We start from the raw sequence: 24,975 nt of genomic DNA, 5'->3' as shown, positions 1-24,975 counted from the left end.
GTTTCAACTGTGTGCATTGATTCTTACATGCTTCCTTATTGCACTCATCATATTACTTTGTGTTGACAATTATCCATGAGATATACATGTTGAAAGTTGAAAGCAATTTCTGAAACTTAAATCTTCCTTTTTGTTGCTTCAATACCTTCTATTAAGAATCTATTGCTTTATGAGTTAACTCTTATGCAAGAATTTTTGATGCTTGTCTTGAAAGTACTATTCATGAAAAGTTTTTGCTATATGATTCAGTTGTTTAGTCATTATCTTTTTGTTAGCAAACTATAGACCATTACTTTGAGTCACTTCATTCATCTCATATGCTTTACAATAGTATTGATAAAGATGATGTTGGTAGCATGTCACTTCAGAAAATAATCTTTTTATCGTTTACTTACTCGAGGGCGAGTAGGAACTAAGCTTGGGGATGCTTGATACGTCTCCAACGTATCTATAATTTCTTATGTTCCATGCTAGTTTTATGACAATACCTACATGTTTTATTCATACTTTATATCATTTTTATGCATTTTCTGGAACTAACCTATTAACAAGATGCCGAAGCGCCAGTTCCTGTTTTCTGCTGTTTTTGGTTTCAGAAAAGCTAGTTTACAAATATTCTCGGAATTGCGCGAAACAAAAGGCCGTGTCCCTATTTTTCCAGAGGCTTCACGGAGTCCGAAGGAGAGACAAAGGGGGCCACGAGGCGGCCACACCATAGGGGGGCGCGGCCCCACCCCTGGCCGCGCCGCCATGTGGGGTGGGCCCCTCGGGACCCCTCCGAGGACGCCCTTCCGCCTCTATATTCTCCCAGATGTGAAAACCCTAAAACGATCAGTCATATTCCATGAAAAGTTACGTAGCCGCCGCCATCGCGAAGCCAAGTTCGGGGGAAAGAAGTCTCTGTTCCGGCATGCCGCCGGGACGGGGAATTGCCCCCGGAGCCATCTCCATCGACTCCATCACCATCTGCATCGCTGTTGCTGTCTCCCACGATGAGGAGGGAGTAGTTCTCCCCCGAGGCTGAGGGCTCTACCGGTAGCTATGTGGTTCATCTCTCTCTCCCATGGTGTGATCTTTATGTGATCATGAGCTTTGTAATCTAGTTGAATATGTAGATGTTACTCTTGTCTATTATGCACTCTAGAGGTTACTTTAATATGAACTCCGGAGTCACTCTCCACGGTGTGATGGTGACAGTGTGCGCATCGTGTGTGATTCCTTTATGACGTTTGTGGAGCTTGTTTACTCCGGCCTGAGGTGTGCTTTTGCAGCCCTACAAAATGAATGGTGTTTGTTATCCAACAAGAGAGTGTTTGAGAGTAGCATTTATTTATTCAATTATGTGATCATTGCTGAGAGTGTCCACTAGTGAAAGTATGATCCCTTGGCCTTGTTTCTAAGCATTGAAACACCGTTTCCAACAAGTTCTACTACATGTTCGCTTGCTGCCATTTTTTTTCAGATTGCAATCACTACTTATAATCATCCTTACTTGTATTTCACTATCTCTTTGCTGACAAGTGTATTAGGTGTGTTGGGGACACAAGAGACTTCTTGTATCTTAATTGCAGGGTTGCTTGAGAGGGATATCTTTGACCTCTACCTCCCTAAGTTCGATAAACCTTGGGTGATTCACTTAAGGGAAACTTGCTGCTGTTCTACAAACCTCTGCTCTTGGAGGCCCAACACTGTCTACAGGAGAAGAAGCGTGCGTAGACATCAGCCCATACCGCAGGAGCCGCCCCTCAAGAAGCCGGAGCCGCCCCCATGAAGGTTGAGGCACCGGAAAACAGCGCTGCTCCGGATCAGCAGGAGGCTGTCGAAGAAAGCAACGCTCCGGGTGAAGAATCGATCCTGGGCAACCTAAGCCCAATCTCCGGGGATACCTCCTCCATGGATACCGAAGAGTTCGATCGCAAGATGAAGGAATTCGGAGGCGGTGATCAGCCTGAAGTTGAATACGCCTAGCCTAAGTAGGTTCTCGAAACCTTGGCGGCGCTGGATCAGCGGGAATCAGAAGATTAGAATACCCACTCTGACCCACAGCCATCCAATGCAGGATCTCCGCTATAGCGGGAACAACCGCAGAAGGAAGTCCTGTCCCCAGAAGAACTGGTTGAACAGGCAGGCATGGAGGCAATCGCACACTCGGATATCCTCAACAAACCCATAACTCCTGAAGACGCAGCAGATGCGGAAGCTCTAGAAGCCAAGAGGCAGGAGATGCTGGCAACAGCCAAAAAGTTTGCCACCACCGCGGCAGCAATGCTAGATGAGAGGAAGGAGGCCGCGAACTTCGTGGAATATTTTCTCAAGCGAGAGCGTCAGGTGGACGAATCATTAGCAAAAGTCAAGCAACTCCTGAAGCACTGGGAGGACAAGATCACCGAGGCTCAACAGGAGGCGGATAGGATCAGAGCGAGAAGCCGTAACTCCCCGAAGGATCAGCTTCGCAACTCCCACCGAGCAACAACCACTCGCAACTCCAAAGGATAACATGAAGAAGGCTGCGGAGATCTTGAAAAAGAAGGATGAGGAGATCGATATCGATTACGTCCGCACGCTCGTTGCCTCAGCAATGAAGCAGCAGAGCAAGGCAGATACTTCGCGCAGGTTGGAATCCAACCCGGATCATTGCATCTCTACCGCGCAGAAGGACGCCTATGACAATCGTCATCGCGATGATGAATCAAGGACCGGATCCTCGGAACGCAGAAGGAAAACCAGAGAACACCCAAATCCAATCCCTGTGCCATCAATGACACCTCCTCCAGATCCAAAAAAGGGAAAGGATGCGAAGTACACTGGTAGGGACAAGCACCAGAATCCGTCGCCTCCGCCTAACGGATACCCGCGTCGTCCGCTTCCTCGCCGCCGTAGTACAGCCGGAAACACCAGACCCCATGGGCCTGGTGGAATCAATATCCGCGACAACGTGCCGCCTCCAAGGAATAGGAGCAGGGAGCGTACGCCGGAACCTCGCCGGAGCCGGATCAATGATCGCGAGACTGAGCCCAGGAGGAGTCGGAACGAAGAACGCGAACCGGAGCCCCGCCGAAGCCGGAAACGACGAAGGCAGCCAGCACCATGGTGAAGGAAGCCACCGAAGCCCGAGTCAGCATCGCGAAGGGCGAGGAGAATCAGACGGCGGAAGCAAGAGGTCGCATCGGCCCCCTCGCAGATCTCCTTCCCCACCACCCAGCGGTGGAGGCGGAGGTGGAGGCGGAGGCCGGAGATCTCGCTCACGCTCAAAATCCCCCCGCAACGGCTCGCGTGATGCGCGGGAACGTGTCAACGAATACAAAACTGACTACATTGGCCCAAAGTGCTTTGGCAGGATGATTTGAGAGGAACCAAAGCCAAGGATGAACCTCAAGCTACCTGGAAACCTGAAGAATTATGATGGCATGGAAAGGCCGGATACCTGGATTGAGGATTACTATAATGCAGTAACCTTCGCCGGAGGAACCCCTAATATCGCTTGCCGCATGCTTCAGTTGTACCTTGTAGGTCCAGCCCGGATCTGGCTCAGCGACCTCGAGAAGAACTCCATCTTTTGTTGGTTCGACCTGAAGACCGCCTTTGAAAAGCACTTCAGGGGGACCTACAAGAGACCTGCCACGACAAGCGACCTACAGGCATGTATCCAGAAAAAGGGAGAAACATCAAGGAACTTCCTTACACGATGGTTGGCAACCGGGAATGAGTGCGAAAACATCGATAATCGCACAGCCATGCACGCCTTCATAGGTGGATTGCAGAGAGGAGGACTGCTGTGGCACAAGCTCACTTGCTTGGTCAACGCAAATAAACTGACTTTGGATGACATGATCACCATTGCCAGCGATCACACTGCCGCCGATGACGACGCAGGCGGAGATCTCGCAGCCACAACAATTCCCCTGCACCAGCAGAAGAAGAACCGTGACAACAGTAGCAGCAGCGGCATTAAGCGGAAAAATCCCCCTGATGACCAGAAGAGTGGCGGATCCGAGATGGTCGCCATGGCTTTCCAACGCGGAGGTCAAGGAGGCGGAAGAGGCCGCGGTCGCGGAGGCGGAGCCGGCAGGGGCCAGCAGCATGGTGACGAGGTCACCGCTGCCGGAACCCGCGCCCCCCAAACTTACGAGGAGTAGAGAGACATGCCCTGCCTGGCCCACCTGGATCCGGCTATGGGGAAGTCCACTCACACTAATCGCAACTGCAAGTGGGTCAACGATCTCAAAGCTGACCCGGAAGCAGGATACAAGCGAGCCCGGAAGCACCGCCCACGCGGCAAAGGAGGCAAGGGCAAGAACAAGGACAATGAGGAAGATAGTTCCGAGGCAATGGATGAGGATGATGCTTCGCCGGATCCCAAGGAAGGATCCGCAGCTAAACCCAACCCTTTGTCAAAAAGAGCGCGGGTGCGTACCACACCTTCCTCGGAACCCCAACAGTCCGTGCCAGCAAGTCAGCTCTCCGGATCCTGAACGCCACAGTTCCGGCTGTGCCGCAGTATGTCAGGTGGTCGGAAACTCCATGTATGTTTGACAGACACGATCATCCTACTGTCATCCCGAAAGAGTGCTACGCCTTGGTTGTAAGTCCCAGCATTGACGGGTATGATTTCTCCAAGTGCCTTATGGACGGCGGAGCCAGCTTGAACATCATGTACCTGGAGACTCTGGAGCGGATGAACCTTACCAAGGAACAGCTTAAGCACAGCACCACTGAATTTCATGGTGTGGTTCCGGGTAAAAAGGCGAATTCCCTTGGCAGCATCATAATTCCCGTGGCCTTCGGCGATATCAATAACTTCCGCGAAGAGAAAATCACATTTGAGGTCGTGCCCTTCAAGAGCTCCTACCACGTCATCTTCGGCAGGCCCACCTACCACAAGTTTCAAGCAAGGGCGTGCTACATTTACAACAAGCTCAAGATTCTGGGTCCCAATGGTATGATTACCGTATCCGGAGACTACAAGAAGGCTCACGAGTGCGAGCTAGGCGAAGCCGCCTTCGCAGAGTCTGTGATATCTGGAGAGGAGCTGCAAGGCTACAGAGCTACGGTGGATCCAACAGAGATGCACACCACCAAGAAGCAGATCTCCGAACAGAAAACCTCGTTCAAGGCCGCGATAGAGACCAAGAAGATCGACTTCAAGGAAGGCAATACCACTAAGCAGGTCTCGGTCGGAGCCAACATGGACCCCAAATAGGAAGACGCGCTCGTCGAGTTCCTCCGCGCTAACATGGACATCTTCGCATGGCAGCCTTCTGACATGTCCGGAGTACCTAGGAGCTCGCCGAGCACTACCTCAACATAAATCCGGGGGCTAAACCGGTGAAGCAAGCTATGCGACGCTTTGGAGATAAGAAGCGCCGCGCCATAGGAATGGAATTACCAAAGTTACTAGAGGCAGGTTTTGTAGTAGAAGTTATCCATACTGATTGGGTCGCAAATCCCGTCCTTGTACCCAAAAAGAACTCTGAAATACTAAGAATGTGCATCGATTACTCTGGCTTGAATAAGTATTGTCCAAAGGATCCGTTCCCCTTGCCGCGCATTGACCAAGTCATTGATTCGAGGGCAGGGGCGGAACTTCTTGTTTCTTGACGCATATTCCGGGTATCACCGGATCCGGATGAAGAAGTCCGACCAAAAGGCGACCTTGTTCATCACCCTTTCGGCACTTACTGCTATGTCACCATGCCTTTTGGTTTGAAAAATGCAAGTGCCACTTACCAACGTACGATGCAGCGGTGCTTGAAGGACCAAATTGGCCGGAACGTACACGCTTACGTCGACGACCGCGGTCATGACCCGGAAAGGATCCGACTTGATCAGCGACCTCACAGAAACCTTTGAGAACCTCCGACGGTACAAGATGATGTTGAATCCGCTGAAGTGCGTCTTTGGCGTTCCAGCACGGAAAACTCCTTGGCTTCATCGTCTCTAACAGGGGCATTGATGTTAACCCGGAGAAAATCAAGGCAATCCTGTGCATCAAAAGGCCAACTTGTCTCGAAGATGTGCAACGACTAACCGGTTGTGTCGCAGCAATCAGTAGGTTTGTTAGCCGTCTTGGTGAGAAGGCGCTACCTCTGTACAAGCTACTGAAGAAAACAGAAAAATTTGTCTGGGACGACGCGGCAGATGCAACACTCCAAGGGTTGAAGGAAATACTCACCTCCCCACCTATCCTAGCAGCTCCAGAAGAGTCAGAGCCTATGCTCCTTTACCTGGCAGCTACCAACAAAGTCATTAGTCTCATCATCGTGGTGGAGCGAAAGGAAGAAGGTCACGAGTATGGAGTCCAAAGGCCTGTCTATTACATTAGCGAGGTACTGACGGAATCCAAACAAAGATATCCTCACTTTCAAAAGCTAGCCTATGGTGTATTCCTAGGTAGCAGGAAGCTGAGGCACTACTTCCAAGAGCATCCAATAACAGTCGTGAGCAAGGCTCCGCTATCAACAATTCTCAACAACGCTGATGCAACAGGACGCACAGCAAAATGGGGCATCGAATTATCCGCCTTCGACATCAGTTACAAAGCCAGGACTGCGATCAAGTGTCAGATCTTGGCAGATTTCGTTGCGGATTGGACAGAAGCTCCGGATGCAAATCTAGAGCCGGAACCAGAAACGTGGGTCATGCACTTCGACGGATCCAAGCAGCATCAAGGCTCAGGAGCCGGAGTCACCCTCAAGTCCCCTACCGGAGAAGAACTGCAGTATGTCCTGCAGATTCACTTCGAAGCTACAAATAATATGGCGGAATACGAGGCTCTACTACATGGTCCGCATATCGCTAAGGAAATTGGGATCAAGCACATCATTTGCTGTGGAGATTCCGACCTGGTGGCACAACAAGTAGCCGGAACCTGGAACGCTAGAAACTCCGTCATGGTAGCGGTCGCCAAATGCTTCCTCGGATACGAAGTCAAGTACATCAGGCGAGACGACAACGCAGCGGCAGACATGCTATCCAAGTTCGGATCCGGCAGGAAACCAATTCCACCTGGTATTTTCCTAGAGCACCTATGGATACCCTTGGTGAAGGGCGCTAACCCGGAAAATCCAGAGGTGGCAGTATCTCCGGCTAGGGAAGTGATGGTCATCATTCCGGCCTGGACGCAGCCTTTCCTGGACTACCTCATCGATCAGAAGTTGCCGGAGGACGAGTTCCTCGCACGACGGATCACCGGACGAGCAAGATCCTACACAATTGTTGACGAGACAGCTCTACAAACGAAGCGCAACGAGAGTATTTCTCAAATGCGTCTCCAATCAAGATAGCATTGAAATCCTCGTAGTGATCCATGCGGGGATTGCGGACATCATGCCGCCCCTGAGTCACTCGTTGCAAAAGCTTTTCGGCTCGGGTTTTACCGGCTCACAGCCTAAAGAAGATGCTCGACAAGCCGGTAAAAACCTGCCGAGGTTGCCAGGTACTATGCTACTCAACCAAACGCTCCAGCCCAAGAGCTGAAGACCATCCCTATCACCTCGGTCGTTTGCGGTCCGGGGGCTCGATATGGTTGGTAAATTAAAGAAATCATCTCCCGGCGGTTTTGAGTACCTCCCGGTCGTTGTTGACAAGTTCGAGAAGTGGATCTAGGCAAAGCCAGTGAGAAAGGCCGATGGTGCTACGGCACTAAAATTTGTTTGCAGCCTCGTGACGAGATTCGGCATCCCACACAGCATAATCACAGATAATGGCACAAACTTCGCACAGGGAGAATTGAAGGATTATTGTCATGATGTAGGGATCCAGCTTGACCTTGCATCTGTGGCTCATCCACAATCCAATGGTCAGGTCGAAAGAGCCAACGGCCTCATATTATCCGGGATCAAACCACGCCTTGAAGAATCGCTGTGACGTGCAGCCTTAGCTTGGGCTGAGGAGTTAGAATCTGTTCTGTGGAGTTTGCGAACTACCCCTAACAGGTCAACCGAATTCACTCTGTTCTTCCCGGTATACGGATCCGAAGCCGTGCTCCCCTCCGATATCATCCACGATTCACCGCGAGTTTCCGCCTACAATGAAGAAACTGCTGACGAGGCCGGACAGCCTATCTCGTGGACCCGATCGAAGAGGCTCGGAATTTAGCTGACCAACTTTCCACCATCTACCAGACAGAAACTCCGATGCTATCACAGCTCGCCGAGTTCGAAATCGCTCGTTTATGGCCGGAGACCTGGTCCTCCACCTTCGCCAGGTGAAAGATCATAAGTTGCAATCTCCATGGGAAGGACCCTTCGTCGTTAGCAAAGTGCTTCACAATAGATCATACTACCTTTTCGATTTCCGGGAGCTAAAGGACAGACCTGCTAACTGGTACCGGAAACGCAAGAGAGGATCCGGATGACATATACGATGAAACAGAACGTCCCTGGAACATTGCACAACTACGTCCTTTCCACACTTAGCAAAATTTTAGAATTACATACCTTGTAATAGTTATACATGATCAATGAAATAAAGCTTTTGGTTCACTCTTTGAGTCTTCTACCTCCTTTACTTGTTCATTTTTAGATCGTGTATGTTTTTCGACTAAAACCGCAGAGCTGGATATTTCCGCCTAGGCGTGTATGAAAGTTGTGATTTTGAAAATTGTTTTTTTGACGTAAGCTTAAGTTTTCTGGTGGAAATATTTTATGTTGCGAACTCATGGATTCCTGTTAGCGATTTCCGGCACCTTGCCCGGGGGCTTGTTTCCGCGGTTATTGACGGATTGCCATTGGGCTTCGTCGCCGCTGGCGAGCATTTCCGGCTAATGGTCTTCCGGCTCGTGGAAGGTCAAGTGAGCAAGCCGCAAAAGATAGAAACCAACACTTGCTTTCAATAAACGAAACATGCAAATAATATTCAAACGGATAGCAGGATAAGTATTTTCCGCCCATGCATAAGTGTTTCGTCCCTAGCTACTTAAGAATTTAAGTTATATTAAAAACCCATTCCGGGGCCAAAATGATACATCAGTTTGACTATCTGACAGGTCTCACTCGGAGGATTGGTCCTCATCGGAAGCTATGTAGGCGGAGCCATCACCGGAATCGTCGCCAGAGTCGTCGTCGGAGCCCTCAACGGAATGATCAGCGCTTGATCCGGAGCCTTCCTCGTCACCTTCCTCAGCACCTTCTTCTTCGTCCTCCGCGTTAGAGAAGCCCTTGGGAAGATCGTGCTTGTTGTACCAGAACGAGTGGTTAACTCGTCCAACAAAGAGTCGATCGTATCCTTGGGTCTCCGCGAGAATGGCTCTCATGTTGGTGCCCTTGGGAGTTCTGCGTGCAACATCCGCAAACCTCATGGTTGGGAAGTGCGCTTTGCATGTGGCCAAAATGAGGGAAGCAACTCCGCGGGCAGAAGATTCCTGCCAATCCTTGATGAGCTCCGAGCAATCGCTTCATGAGCTTGGACATGGTGTCAATCACCGTGGTCTTGGCTCTCTTCGGGGACAATGATTTGGCGACTCCGCGACATGCCTCGAAGAGGTCATCAATTGAACTCCGCGCTTCATCATACGCTTCGATCCTTTTGAGGGTCGAATCTTTGGTCCATTCGAAGCCAAGACTTGCTGCGAAATAGCACGATCAATTTCTTCCGCGGACAAAGCAAATTATGAGGAAGCTTACGGAAAATCATCTTGTCAATAGCTTCCGCCTCCGCCTCCTGACTCTTGTTCTTCGCCGTTAAGGTCTGGACACTTTGCTGGCTCTTTTTAAGTTTGTCAGCAAGTTCCGCCATGTCGCGATCATGTTTCTCCAAGAGCTCCTTCTTCTCTCGTAGTTTCCTTCTCGGAGGATTCGTTCAGGAATTTCTTGAGAGATTCATTCTCCGCCTCTAAAACTTGGATCTTGGCGGAAAGGGCATCGACGGTGGGGCGCTTGGCAATTTCTTCTGTAAGGCGGAAACTCACACAAATTATGCACTATGATCGTTCAAGATAAGATCCGCGAGCAACCCGGAATTCTTACCGTTCAAGCGGGTCTCCAGGATAGATAAAGCCTTATGGCTATTTTCGGCGTTCTAGCGCAGCCCTTCAATCTCCGTCATTTGCTCCAGCACATGGACGCGCAGGTCTTCGTGTAGTTTCCGCGTGTTCTGAGAAGCAGGCAGTGGTTAGCCGGAAATTCAAAATTCTGGGGGCTGGCGACAGGTTTAAATCCTTAGATGGGAAAATTCTAAATTTCCGCTAAGATGCGCATTTAAAAGCATCGGCTCACACATGTTATCCGGAAAAATGTCCAACCCAATGCTTGGGGGCTAGTGTTACCCGACGCACATTCTTGTGCTTGGCGAAGAAGATCTTAAGACCACTTTCGAGGTCATTCAGCTCCTGCTCTTCCGTGTTCGCAGCCCCCATACTTGGTCCATCATGGCGAAGATCTCCGCGTGGCGCTGTGAGAGGGGGACCTTTTGCAGAATCGGAAAGAGGTGAGGGTGAGTCTGGGGCGTGTCGGTGGCACGACTTAGGGATAACTTCTTCTCAACTTCATCAGCCGGAGCTTCAGCTGAGGTAACGGTAGGCTTCTCAGGCGGAGGTGCTGATGAGGACGCGCCCTTGCCGACTCGCCGTGGCCGGTTTCGGTAGTTGGTTCTTCAGGGAGGTCATCAAGGTTGATGACGTCCTTAGGGTCCGGCTTGGCGGTAGAAGAGGCCTTGGGCGGAACCTCCACCTCCGGTGTGACGGGCACAGAAGCCGGAGAGGGCTTCGCTTTATTCTTGGGGATCTTGGGGGCTGGCTTCCGGAGCTTTTGTTGCAAGATAAAAGAGGCATACCGTTTAGCATATGCTGATTCACAGTAACAAAAGAATTTTAAGACGGAAACCAAGCGCTTACCCAGATGGTCTGAAAAATTGGTCTATGTCGGGTTGGGCTCGGTTGCTGGTGTCAATGAGCTTAAGGCGCTTCTTCTCCGCCTCCGCCTTTCGGGTAGCCGCGGTGCTAAGCACTTCGCGGGCACGTTTAGTAGCGGGGCTGGAGGAAGCACCCCTTTTCCTTTTTGAGGGACACGGAGCCTCAGGAACTTCCGCGTCGGACGCAACCTCCGGGTCAGTGTTGCCCGCGTGAGGGACCCGGATAAGAGTTCCGAGTTCGCTCTCCTCAAGGGCTTCGAGCTAAGTTACCCAGCCAACACTTAGAAAAATTTGAGATTGAAAAGGAATCAACAGTTGAGTCAAGGAAACATACCGCGGTCCCGGAGCCGTTGGTGTGGATATCTTTGTTGCACACGTGAATCTTGAGCTCACGCGGAATCTTGATCAGCACTCGGAGCCGCCTGTCCAAGGCGTCGGCGGAGAGATTGTCCTTAGAGGTGCGCAAGGTATCCTCACGGACCGTGTACTGGAACAGCAGGCGGTCCCGATGTTGCAGGGGCTGGATCCTCTTAGTAAACCAGGACATGGTGAGGTCTTTCCCCGACAAGCCCTCGTTTGTAAGCTTGCAGATCCGTCTAATCGCCCGAGTCAGTTGAGGTGACTCGGAGAGATGGGGACATTGAGTCCATGCCGCAGTCTCGCCGGGGGCGTCCTTGAAGTCCGGTAGCACCTTTGGAGATGCCGGATCCGACACATCCTTCGGGTAGAAAAAATTGCCGGACCAGTACCACACAAACTCATGACGATCTGTGTGCAGGTACACGCGCCCGGGGCGGAGCTTGAAGGTGACGCCACCATAGGTGGACAGCGTGGAAGTCTGAGAGACTTTCTCCTTTTTGACGGAGAAGTAGTATTGGAGTTATCCGGAGGTGGCCTTCACACAGCGTTGCGTGGTTGCTGATGGCCAAGATGATGTTCGGAGCGATATGGTGAGGCTGGAGCTCGTACGCCTTCAGGATTTCCGAGAAGAAATCGATGGGCGGGAATGAGAAGCCGCGCTCAACGAGCGCCTTGGTCACCACCCACTCTCTGGCTTCGGGAGCGGGATTCTGTTCGCCTGAGATCGTCCGCCAGGATCCGGGTTTTATAAAACCCTCCGCCTCGAGATTGCGGAGCTCGGTCTCCGTGGTGAAACAGGGCCACCATTTCCCTTTGGCTTCGTTATCTCGCTTGTGAGCCTTTGATTTTTTGGTGGCTGCCTCCTCCTCCACCTTCTTCTCCATCTGTTAAGTACCCGCAGTTTCCTCCGGGTTGGCTGACGATCCTTCAATGTTCTTTCCGGAGTCCTTCCGAGGCTCTAGATGAACTGGGACGAGGGGAGGAGGGGCGGAGGAGATGGGGGTCGCCATGATTGGCTTAGTCGAGGGAGGCGGAGTAGAAGAAGACATCTGCGAAGAAAATGCGAGCTGGATAAACTTAGCCGGATCCTATGAAGAAAACCCTAGTCATCCCTACCAACTACGGTGAGAAGGCAAAGCTTGAGGGCTTACCGGAATGGCTTCCGCGGTGGTTGGGGTCGTCGGCGGCGAGGTTTCGCTGCGGTGGCTCGCCGGACTTAAGAACAGGAAGAACAGCACGCGGCGGCGATGGTGCTCCGGTGAACTTCCGGCGGACTCCGGTGCGGCGGAGGAGGAGCTTGGAGGCGGCGCTGTGCTGAGAGGTGAAAAGGGGGCGAATGGGGTGATTAGGGCTGAACGGCGGATATTTATAGGCCGAGGGGAGGAGATTCGTGCTCCGCATCCTGTGGTCGGAACGCAAGCGTCGCGCCGTTGGATGAGCGACACGTGTCAAAAACCCTAAGTGGTAAAAATGGCTAAGGATAAGTTACCGCTCAAATCGTCCGAAAATGGCGCAAAGATTGGCGGAACCGTTTGAACCTTTTGTAGGTTACGGGTAGCAGTTTGAAAGGCTGTGAACTCTTGTCCACGCAGGGGAGTAACCCGGAGACATGTAGCAATGATACTGTCGATGGGTGAAGTCCCGCGGGATGAAGATATTTTTCGAACAAGAGTTGGAAAAGAAGAAAATATGAAGTTGGAGTTCTTCAAGTTTCTCTATGTTACCGAGATTGCCGGAAGACGCGAGGCGTTTGCAAGGCGGAAACAAGAGGTGAATCTCGAAGAACTGTGGGGACTACTGTTGTGGGTATACTTCATGGGTGTACAATCGACAGTGCCTAGATCCGGCAAGCCCGGGTGTCGGGGGGAAGACCCCGGGTAGGGCAATGGACGCGGAGCAGCCGGCTAGAGGTTGGCCGGCTCGCGGCAAAGGCCGGCTGAGGAGCAGCCGGCTGGAGCCGTGGCCGGCTGCTTCGGAAGCCGGCTGGCTCTAAGTCCTAGTCGGCCTGGCTGCGGTCGTCTGCGCTGTGGCTGGGCCGGCTTCTACAAGCCATATCCGACTGGGGTTTACACAATAGACCGACTCGAGGCTGGCGAGTCTTGCATGAGAAGGAACTGGGTAGGTGGTCCGGGTTCGCAGGTCCACGCTGACCTCATCTCCCGTAAAGCGCGGGGCACTGTAGAGCAATAGTGCCACGCGGCGGACAGGCCATCATGGCGTACGCCGATCCGTACCGGCTACAGGGCATGATGGCGACAGAGACACCTCCTCTCCATACCGCTGACTCTGGCAGGCTGATGGGACAGGCCATGAGGCCTCAGCGGCTCCTGACGTCAACGCCTCGGGAAGGAGCAGGAGCCGAAGCCGGCTAGTCGCCCACTAGTTCTTAGGGACTTCATTGTAAAGTGCCAGCGCCTATATAAGCTGCACTACCCCCCTCGAGCGGGGGACGATCGATCATTCTTACTTCATTCTAGTCTTAGCGCTACTCGAGGAGAGAGACCTTTGTCTACCTTAGCCTCCCCGAGCAGCCGGATACAGCTCTAGGAGCACCATTGTACCGTGTGATCATCATATACACTCATAGAGGTTTTACCTCCACCGGAGGGCCTCGAACCTGGGTACGTCGACCGTGTCATTCGTCCCCATACCCGCATCCGGATACCACCGTGAGACCATCTAGGAACCACCTTCGATTAGCCACCCTATGGCATATGCCATGACGATACCACGACACCGGGTGGCCCACGGACGGTGATGTGGCATGTGGCCCATCGGGCGGCCCAGTTGCTGTAGATCATGAAGGATGAAGTCCAGCCAGGATAGGGAAGCCGGATCCTTACCAACTGATGTCTACGCACGCTTCTATTCCTGTAGACAGTGTTGGGCCTCCAAGAGCAGAGGTTTGTAGAACAGCAGCAAGTTTCCCTTAAGTGAATCACCCAAGGTTTATCGAACTCAGGGAGGTAGAGGTCAAAGATATCCCTCTCAAGCAACCATGCAATTAAGATACAAGAAGTCTCTTGAGTCCCCAACACACCTAATACACTTGTCAGATGTATAGGTGCACTAGTTCGGCGAAGAGATAGTGAAATACAAGTAATATGGATGATTGTAAGTAGTAATTGCAATCTGAAAAAAAAATGGCAGCAAGCGAACATGTAGCAGAACTTGTTGGAAACGGTGTTTCAATGCTTAGAAACAAGGCCTAGGGATCATACTTTCACTAGTGGACACTCTCAACAATGATCACATAACCGAATAAATAAATGCTACTCTTAAACACTCTCTTGTCGGATAACAAACACCATTCATTGTGTAGGGCTACAAAGCACACCTCAAGCCGGAGTAAACAAGCTCCACAACTTCATAAAGGAATCACACACGATGCGCACACCGTCACCGTCACACCGTGGAGAGTGAATCCGGAGTTCATATTAAAGTAACCTCCAGAGTGCATAATAGACCGTTGCAATTTAGACCGAGTACTAACATAGCATACACACTCGTCACCAATAGCTATGAAAGGGGGAATAGATCACATCAATACTATCATAGTAATAGTTAACTTCATAATCCACAAGAGATTACAATCATAACCTACGCCAAGTACTACATGATGCACACACTCGTCCTCTTTACATCACGGAGGAGGAATAGACTACTTTAATAACATCACTAGAGTAGCACATAGATTAATAGTGATACAAAGCTCATAATCACATAAAGATCACACCATGGGAGAGAGAGATGAACCACATAGCTACCGGTAGTGCCCTCAGCCTCGGGGGAGAACTACTCCCTCCTCATCATGGGAGACAACAACGGCGATGAAGATGGCGGTGGTGTCCATGGAGATGACTCCGGGGCAATTCCCCGTCCCGGCGGCGTGCCGGAACAGAGATTCTGTCCCCCGAAACATGTCTTCGCGATGGCGGCGGCTACGGAACTCTTCGTGGAATATCGTCGATTGTTTTAGGGTTTTCGGAGACGGAAGAATATATAGGCAAAGGGGCGATGTCAGTGGAGTCCCGAGGGGCCCACCCCATAGGGCGGCGTGGCCAGGGGTGGGGCCGCGCCCCCTAGGGTGTGGCCGCCTCGTGGCTCCTCTTCGTCTCCTCTTCGGTGTTCTGGAAGCCTCCGTGGAAAATAAGACCATTGGCTTTTGTTTCGTCCAATTCTGAGAATATTTCCTGTGTAGGATTTCTGAAACCAAAAACAGCAGAAAACATGAACTGACGCTTCGGCATCTTGTTAATAGGTTAGTACCGGAAAATGCATCAAAATGATATAAAGTGTATGTAAAACATGTGAATATTGTCATAAAACTAGCATGGAACATAAGAAATTATAGATACGTTTGAGACGTATCAAGCATCCCCAAGCTTAGTTCCTACTCGCCCTCGAGTAGGTAAACGATAACAAGGATAATTTCCGAAGTGACATGCTACTATCATAATCTTGATCAATACTATTGTAAAACATATGAGATGAATGAAGTGATTCAAAGCAATGGTAAAAATAATGACTAAACAACTCGAATCGGATGGCAAAGACTTTTCATGAATAGTACTTTCAAGACAAGCATCAACAAGTCTTGCATAAGAATTAACTCATAAAGCAATAGATTCTTAATAGAAGGTTTTGAAGCAACACAAAGGAAGATTTAAGTCTCAAGCACTTGCTTTCAACTTTCAACATGTATATCTCATGGATAATTGTCAACACAAAGTAATATGATGAGTGCAAATAAGCAAGTATGTAAGAATCAATGCACATAGTTGACACAAGTGTTTGCTTCTAAGATAGAAAGAAGTAGGTAAACTGACTCAACATAAAGTAAAAGAAAGGCCCTCCGTAGAGGGAAGCAGGGATTACTCATGTGATAGAGCTTTTTATTTTGAAAACATGGAAACAATTTTGTCAACGGTAGTAATAATTCATATGTGTTATGCATAAAACCTCCTATAAGTTGCAAGCCTCATGCATCGAATACTAATAGTGCCCGCTCCTTGTCCTAATTAGCTCGGATTTCCATGGATTATCATTGCATTACCTATGTTTCAACCAAGTGTCACAAAGGGGTACCTCTATGCCACCTGTACAAAGGTCCAAGGAGATAGATCGCATTTGATTTCTCGATTTTGATAGATCTCAACTTGAGGACATCCATACCGGGACAACATAGAAAACAGATAATGGACTCCTCTTTTATGCTTTAAGCATTCAAGAACAGATAACATTCTCATAAGAGATTTGAGGATTAATGTCCAAGCTGAAACTTCCACCATGATACATGGCTTTGGTTGGCGGCCCAATATTCTTCTCTAACAATATGCATACTCAAACCATTCAACTCATGGAAAATCTCCCTTACTTCAGACAAGACGAACATGCATATCAACTCACATGATATTCAACAAAGGTGTAACAGGTTGATGGCGTCCCCAGAAACATGGTTACCGCTCAACAAGAAACTTATAAGAAATAAGATACATAAGCGACATATTCTTTACCACAATAGTTTTTAGGCTACTTTCCCATGAGCTATGTATTGCAAAGACAAGGAATGAAATTTTTTAAGGTAGCACGCAAGCAATTTACTTGGAATGGCAGAAAAATACCACATAGTAGGTAGTTATGGTGGACACAAATGGCATAAGTTTTGGCTCAAGGTTTTGGATGCACGAGAAGCATTCCCTCTCAGTACAAGGCTTTGGCTAGCAAAGTTGTTTGAAGCAAACACAAGTATGAACCGGTACAGCAAAAATTACATAAGAACATATTGCAAGCATTATAAGACTCTACACTGTCTTCCTTGTTGCTCAAACACTTTTACCAGAAAATATCTAGACTTTAGAGAGATCAATCATGCAAACCAAATTTCAACAAGCTCTACGGTAGTTCTCCACTAATAGGTTCAAACTACATGATGCAAGAGCTTTAACATGATCTACTTGAGAGCTCAAAACAATTGCCAAGTATCAAATTATTCAAGACAATATACCAATTACCACATGAAGCATTTTCTGTTTCCAACCAAATAGCAATGAATGAAGCGGCTTTAAGCTTTCGCCATGAACATTAAAAGTAAAACTAAGAACACCGATGTTCAATATGAAAAAGCGGAGCGTGTCTTTCTACCATACAAGGAATGCTAGGATCCGAATTTATTCAAACACAAACAAAAATAAAAACACACAGACGCTCCACGTAAAGCACATAAGATGTGACGGAATAAAAATATAGTTTCACTAGAGGTGACCTGATAAGTTGTTGATGAAGAAGGGGATGCCTTGGGCATCCCCAAGCTTAGATGCTTGAGTCTTCTTGAAATATGCAGGGATGAACCACGGGGGCATCCCCAAGCTTAGACTTTTCACTCTTCTTGATCATATTATATCATCCTCCTCTCTTGATCCTTGAAAAACTTCCTTCACACCAAACTCAAAACAATCTCATTAGAGGGTTAGTGCATAATCAAAAATTCACATGTTCAGCGAGGACACAATCATTCCCAACACTTCTGGACATTACCCAAGGCTACTGAAATTTAATGGAGCAAAGAAATCCAATCAAACACGGTAAAAGAGGCAATGTGAAATAAAAGGCAGAATCTGTCAAAACAGAACAGTCCGTAAAGACGAATTTTTTCGAGGCACTTAACATGCTCAGATGAAGAAGCTCAAATTGAATGAAAATTGCGTACATATCTGAGGATTACTCATGAATTTTTACAGAATTTTTAGTCTCTCCTACAGAGAGATCAACTCAAATTCGTGACAGCTAAAAATCTGTTTCTGCGCAGAAATCCAAATCTAGTATCAACCTTACTATCAAAGACTTTACTTGGCACAACAATGCAATAAAATAAAGATAAGGAGAGGTTGCTACAGTAGTAACAACTTCCAAGACACAACAAAACAGTAGCAAAATAAAAATATGGGTTATCTCCCGAGAAGTGCTTTCTTTATAGCCATTAAGATGGGCTCAGTAATTTTAATGATGCTCACATAAGAATGAGAGTTGAAGCAAAGAGAGCATCAAAAAGCAAGTATGAAACAAATTTAAGCCTAATCCGCTTCCTATGCATAGGAATCTTGTACACAAATAAATTCATGAAGATCAAAGTGACAAGCATTGGAAGATAAAACACGAGTAACTTCAAAATTTTCAGCATGTAGAGAGGTGTTTTAGTACCATGAAAATTTCTACAACCATATGTTCCTCTCTCATAATAATTTCCAATAGCATCATGAACAAACTCAACAATATAGCTATCACATAAAGCATTCTTATTCACATGCATAAAATTATCATTACTCTCCACATAAGCATAATAAATTTTATTAGTAATAGTGGGAGTAAAACTATCACAACCATCACTGTAATCATCATAAATTGCAGGCATGGTATAATCATAATAAACTTTATCCTCCATAGTAGGTGGCACCAAAATACCACTATCATTATAATCATCATAAATGGGAGGCAAAGTATCATCAAAGAAAATTTTCTCCTCAAAACTTGGGGGACTAAAAATATCACAACCAGCTTCCCGAAGCTTAAATTGTTCCATAGCATTAGCAATAATAGTGTTCAAAGAGTTCATGCTAATAACATTGCTACAACTATGTTGCAAACAAAGTTCCATGGGTTTTTTAATTCTCTCTTCAAACACATCATGTCCTAATTCAATATAAAGTTCATAAAGATCTCTAATCTTTTTTGTTAAGCCTAACTAGTGAAAAATAAAAAGAAGAAACAAAAAGATATAATTGCAGATCTAAAGGAAATAACTTCGAGCACTCACACACCGGCAACAGTACTAGGAAATAGCTTAGTAGTCGGAGGATGTGAATACCTTTTACCTTACCTCCCCGGCAACGGCGCCAGAAAATAGCTTGATGTCTACGCACGCTTCTATTCCGGTAGACAGTGTTGGGCCTCCAAGAGCAGAGGTTTGTAGAACAGCAGCAAGTTTCCCTTAAGTGAATCACCCAAGGTTTATCGAACTCAGGGAGGTAGAGGTCAAAGATATGATGGATCTCTGTGTTATTGCATGGACAAGCATCTTCGACTGTATAATGCTAAGAGTGCTCTCATTGGGTGCCAGAGAGTTTCTCCTAAAGATAGGTTCCATGTTGGTTCAAAGATTCGTTTCACTGATCATGTGGTTAGATTGGGGACGATTATTAAATCTAATCCAGCTGTGGATGATATTGCTGTTAAAGATGTGATCCCAGGTCAGGAGAAACTTAGTTCTTCCAAGGATGCAGTCGTGGATAAACATTTTACTGAGTTGTTGGCACAGGATCCCAAACAGTCTGATCAAGATTCTGCAGGTTCTCTGGCTTATGCTGCTCTCTTTAAGGATCTGGATTTCTCTCATGGTATTAATTTTGCCAAAGATGTTAAGAACAAATTTCGCAAGGATGTGCACCCATCTTCTTCCTCTGGTCATTTTCTTATGGTGGTTGCTTTTGGCCGGGCCACTTTCAAGATGGAGGAGGATTTGGTTGGTATTGCCTTAGAAGCTGCTATTGGTGGGATTTGTGGGCAGCTAAAGGTATCTAGGATACAGGATAGGGTTTTCTCTTTTACTGTATCTTCTAAGGAAGTGGGCTTTCACATTCTCAAGCTTCGGAAATTCTCTTGTAAGTTGTTCAAATGTTTTTTCTATTTGTGGGGAAGAGGAGGGCCCAACTGGACATGGGAGTTTCAGAGATGGCAGAGGGAAATGGAGGAAGAATGGACTTTGGTAAGTCCATCTAAGAGAACCATGCAGCATGGTTTAGCAGCCCTCAAGAAACAAGTACCTAAGCCTATTTTAAATCCTACGAATAGGGTTCACAAGAAGTTGGAGTTTGCTAAGAATATTGGGTACGAGGCATGCTTGGGTTATCAAAGTGCTGTTCATAAGGGCACAGGGTCAGCTGATCCATCTGTCATGCTGGTTACTTCCTCTACACCGCCCATCACTTATTCTACTGCTAAGCCTCTCCCTGCTGAGAAGAGCTGTTTAAATGTTGAGGCTGTTGAGAATCTCAATTTGGAAGAACCTAAGGACTTTCACGAGGACATGTCTAAGATAGCGCAAGATGATTTTGGGAAAATGATTGATGACATGACATATAAGGTTTGGAATTGTGGTCGGTGTCTTAGTATGAGTCATCGTACGCCTGATTGCACCAATGAGATTCGATGTCGGTCCTGTTTTAGTTATGGTCATGTGAGAAAGAAGTGTTTGGCTAATAAACAAAGAGGGAAAGTTTGGGTTCCTAAACGGGTACAAACGGGTACGGTCTTGGGTACCGGTACGGACAAGGAAGTTGCTACTTCTGGAGTTGCCGCCTCGGCTTCTGATCCTATTAATGATATGCTAGATACCCCACAACAGTTCGAGCACATTAATCTAGTCTCTTCCCCTGTCTCGACGAGCTCGTCTTCCCCACGTACAATGGCGGTTTTCGAGGTAGATCCAACACCATGGCTCCCGTGGGGACATGAGATCATCGACGGCGGGCCGACTCGTCTGCCGCGGACCTTCTACTTCGCTTCGCAAGATCCACCGCCGCGACACATGGATTATTGTATTGCGCTGGTCGACCCTCCACCACCGCCGGCAGCAATGGCGCTTTGGAGGGAGCAAGTGCATAACTTCTTGGTTGGGCCGTTGCAGCGCAATGTGGTAACATCTCAACCTAGCTTATTTGGTGTTGGTCTCTATCAGATGAGTAGTCCAAATTCGGTGAATGCTCTAGTTCAGCATGGTCAGTACCAGATTCAGAATAGATTGCTGCGGTTCGTGCATGTGGGTGAGGCGCCGCAGAATCATCGTGCTGCTTTGGGGTTTCGACGTGGGTGGTTGATGTTGCTAGGAGTGCATCCAGACTATCGTAATGACTTTGATATTGCACAGGCTGTTGCTACCTTTGGTCAGTATCACTCTTGGAACCATAATGATCCTGTCTTGGATAGGGTACTGGTTTATGCTTCCTTTCCTTCGCCACAATTGGTTCCTCGTGATGTGGTGTTTGGGAAATTTGCTACAGTGGGAGGAGCAAAAGAATCTTGGACGGCTCCAGTATACATCCTCACAGCAGAGTTTGCTGAAGCCTTGCCAGCTGATGAGGATCAGATGCCTCCAGATGGTAATCCTCACCCCTTTCCAGGGGAGCTTCAGGCCAACATTAACCTTTTTGTTAATCCTCAGTTTCCAGAGATTGGGTGGGATGCTGTGCAAGATGTTGGCCAGGATCAGCAAGGAAATCAGGGAGGCCCACATGGACACCATGGCAATTGGGGTGTGGGGAACAATGAGCAACATGAAGGCTGGGGTCTGATGAATAATGAGCAACAAGGTGTTTGGGAGCAAGGTGAAGTGATAGTCCATGATATCCAGGAGTCTATGGTGATCAACATGTCTGACAGCTCAGGATCTTCAGTTAACATGATGGAAGTGCAGCAACAGCAACAGGTGGAGGGCTTGCAGATGTTGCACAATGTGCTCAATATTGGGATGGTTCATACAGTGATTGGGCCTGCATTGCCACCTGAGATGTTATATGCAAGAGCTTTGCAATTAACTCTACCTTCATGGTTCAGTCTGCATGTGCCTAAGGGACTTTCTGTCCCTCTTGGTTTTCTGAAGAAAGTCATTGGGGCTGGGTCAGTGTTGGATTTGCAAAAGGGGGCACAGCACCTTGAAAGCTTCATGAATTCTGATTGGCTGCAGGTGCCTGTAATTGGTGGTGGTACTGTCAGTACTGTGGGCAAAAGCATTGAATTGCAGGGAGTTTTGCAGCAGGAGGTTCTTATTCCCAGAACTAAGAAAAGAAGAGCAAAAACCACTGCAACTCTAGTGCAATCTGCAGAAAGGAGGTTTACCAGAAGCTGCCTCAAGATGGATGGGTATAGGCCAGCACCTGTGTTGGCAGTGCAGCCTAAGATTAGGAAGAAAGTGAGAGCTAAGAACTTGCTGATGACAATGGATCAGGAGGCAGTGGAGCAGGAGAAGGTTCAGGAGGAGGAGCAGAGGAATGAGGAACAAGCAACACCTGTGCCACCTATTCCTTTGGCTCTGTTGCAGAGGGTGGGTCAATCATTGGGGATAGCACCTGATAAATTGAGCAAGGAACAGCTTGAGGCTGGTCCTGATGGTGAACAAGGAAAGGAGTCACCCAATGAATAAGTTACAGATGTTAGTCAGTTTGTGGCGGCTCTACTGCTGCTGGTGGAATGCTTTTGGTGTGTGGGTGTCATGTGTTATGTTTGTGTGGTTGCTATGGGGTTTTGGCAGTGAAGCTCCTGTTCTTATCAGTACTATGGTTGTGTTGTATGAACTATTAAAGTGCTCTTATATTATGGGTTATGTTGGCAATGTGTGTCAGCTTGGTGAAGTACTTTTATTTTGTTCTCCATGACTGTGGTGTATAAGAGAAAATGGCGTGTGTTTTGTTGGAATGTTCGTGGTTTAAACTCTGACAACAGACAAAGGGAGGTGAGATCCAAGATAGAGGAAAGTGAATGTGATGTCATTTGTTTACAAGAAACTAAATGTGAATCTTTTGACTGGTCCCTTATCCGAAAATTTTGTCCCAAGAGGTTTGATAACTTTGCCTTTTCCCCATCTGTGGGGGCTTCTGGGGGTATAATTGTCATTTGGAATTCATCTGTGTTCACTGGTGTGTTGGTGCAATCTGTCAAGTATGGGCTGCAATTGGAATTTACTTCTGTACATAATAATGAGTCTTGGAATTTGATTTGTGTTTATGGGCCTTGCCAAGGGGAAGAAAGGGATAACTTTGTGTCTTGGCTTTATAATTTACATATTCCAGCTGAGGAGAATTGGATTATTTTGGGGGATTTTAATTTTGTGAGATCACAAGATAATAGGAACAGGCCTGGAGGTGATATTAATGATATGTTTCTGTTTAATGAAATTATTGGTCATTTGGGGCTGCTTGAATTACCTATTAAAGGCAGAGCTTATACTTGGTCTAATATGCAAAAGGAGCCATTGTTAGAGCAGTTGGATTGGTTCTTTACCAGTGCTAACTGGATAACAGATTATCCTAATACCATGGTGTTTCCCCTAGCAAAAATTGGTTCTGACCATGTGCCCTGTGTTTTGAATGTGGATACCAATATACCCAAAGCATCACTGTTCAGGTTTGATAACTATTGGGTCAATATGCCGTGGTTTTTGGACTGTGTTAAGAGTTCATGGGATAAGGGGTCTAAAAAGACTTATAGCTCAGCTATTTTGGCTGACAAATTAAAGACTTTAAGACATGAATTGAAGAAGTGGCATGTTAGTATGGCTAAATTGAAGCAGATGATCAAGAATTGCAACTCAGTGATTTTATCAATGGATTCTTTGGAGGAGCAGAGGCCTTTGTATGTTGTTGAATTTAATTTCAGGAGAATTGTTAAGGAGCATTTGGATAGCTTACTTCTGGCTGAGTGTAATTACTGGAGGAAACGTTGCACTATTAGGTGGATCCAACTTGGGGAGGATAACACAAAATTTTTCCATGCCATGGCTACTGAAAGATATAGGAGGAATGCCATAGCTATGCTTAGAGATGTAGATGGGAATGAAGTGACTGATCATGATAGTATGGCAGGTTTGTTTTGGAGGGAGTATAAGGAAAGGATGGGCAGATTCGAGTCCATCTCCATGCAATTTGATTTGGAGAGAATTTTGCATAGAGTGGATGGTTTGCAGGAATTGACTAGACCCTTTGAAGTGACAAGAGATGGATGAAATAATTAAGCACATGCCAGCGAGATAGGGCTCCTGGGCCTGATGGTTTTAATGGTTTGTTCTTAAAGAAATGTTGGCCTATAGTGAAGCATGACTTTTACAAGCTAGCTGCTGATTTTTATGATGAGACTATTCAGCTAAAGAATATTAATGGTTCTTTCATCACCTTGGTACCTAAGAAACTCTGTCCCAAGACAGGTCAATGATTTCAGACCTATCTCTTTGACTAGTGTGTGTGTGAAATTTCTTACAAAGCTAGCTGCAAATAGACTCCAAGATAAAATCCTTTCTTGTATACACAAGAATCAATATGGCTTCTTGAGGGGTAGGTCCATTCAAGATTGTTTGGCTTGGTCTTTTGAGTATCTATTTTTATGCCATGCCTCTAAGAAACCAATCATATTGCTCAAGTTGGATTTTGCTAAAGCATTTGATACTATTGAGCATGAGGCTATTCTGCAAGTTATGAGGTACAAGGGTTTTAATGATAAATGGATAAATTGGGCTAGAATCATATTATCCACTGGTACATCTTCTATTTTATTGAATGGTATACCTGGGAAACAGTTTGAGTGCAAAAGGGGAGTCAGGCAGGGGGATCCAATATCACCTTTGTTTTATCTCTTTGGTTCTGATCTATTGCAGTCTGTGCTGAATGATTTGGTACAGCAAGGGTTATTATCACTGCCAATTTCTACTAATGACCCAGACTTCCCTATTGTTCAATATGCTGATGACACTTTGCTTGTCTTGCCTGCTGATAAGGATCAGCTGTTGCTCATAAAGGATACTTTGAGGAAGTTCTCATTATCAACTGGGTTAAAAATCAACTTTGACAAGTCTCAGATGTTACCAATTAATGTCCCAGAGGAGTTACTCCAGGAATTGGTGGATATTTTTCAATGTCAAGTGGGTAAGATGCCTTTTACTTACTTGGGCTTACCTGTTGGGACTACTAGACCAACAATCACTGAATTGTCACCTTTGGTGTGTCG

This window comes from Lolium rigidum, chromosome 7 (assembly GCF_022539505.1).
Source record: "Lolium rigidum isolate FL_2022 chromosome 7, APGP_CSIRO_Lrig_0.1, whole genome shotgun sequence".
Classification (NCBI taxonomy): Eukaryota; Viridiplantae; Streptophyta; class Magnoliopsida; order Poales; family Poaceae; genus Lolium; species Lolium rigidum.
This window is presented reverse-complemented; position numbering follows the sequence as displayed.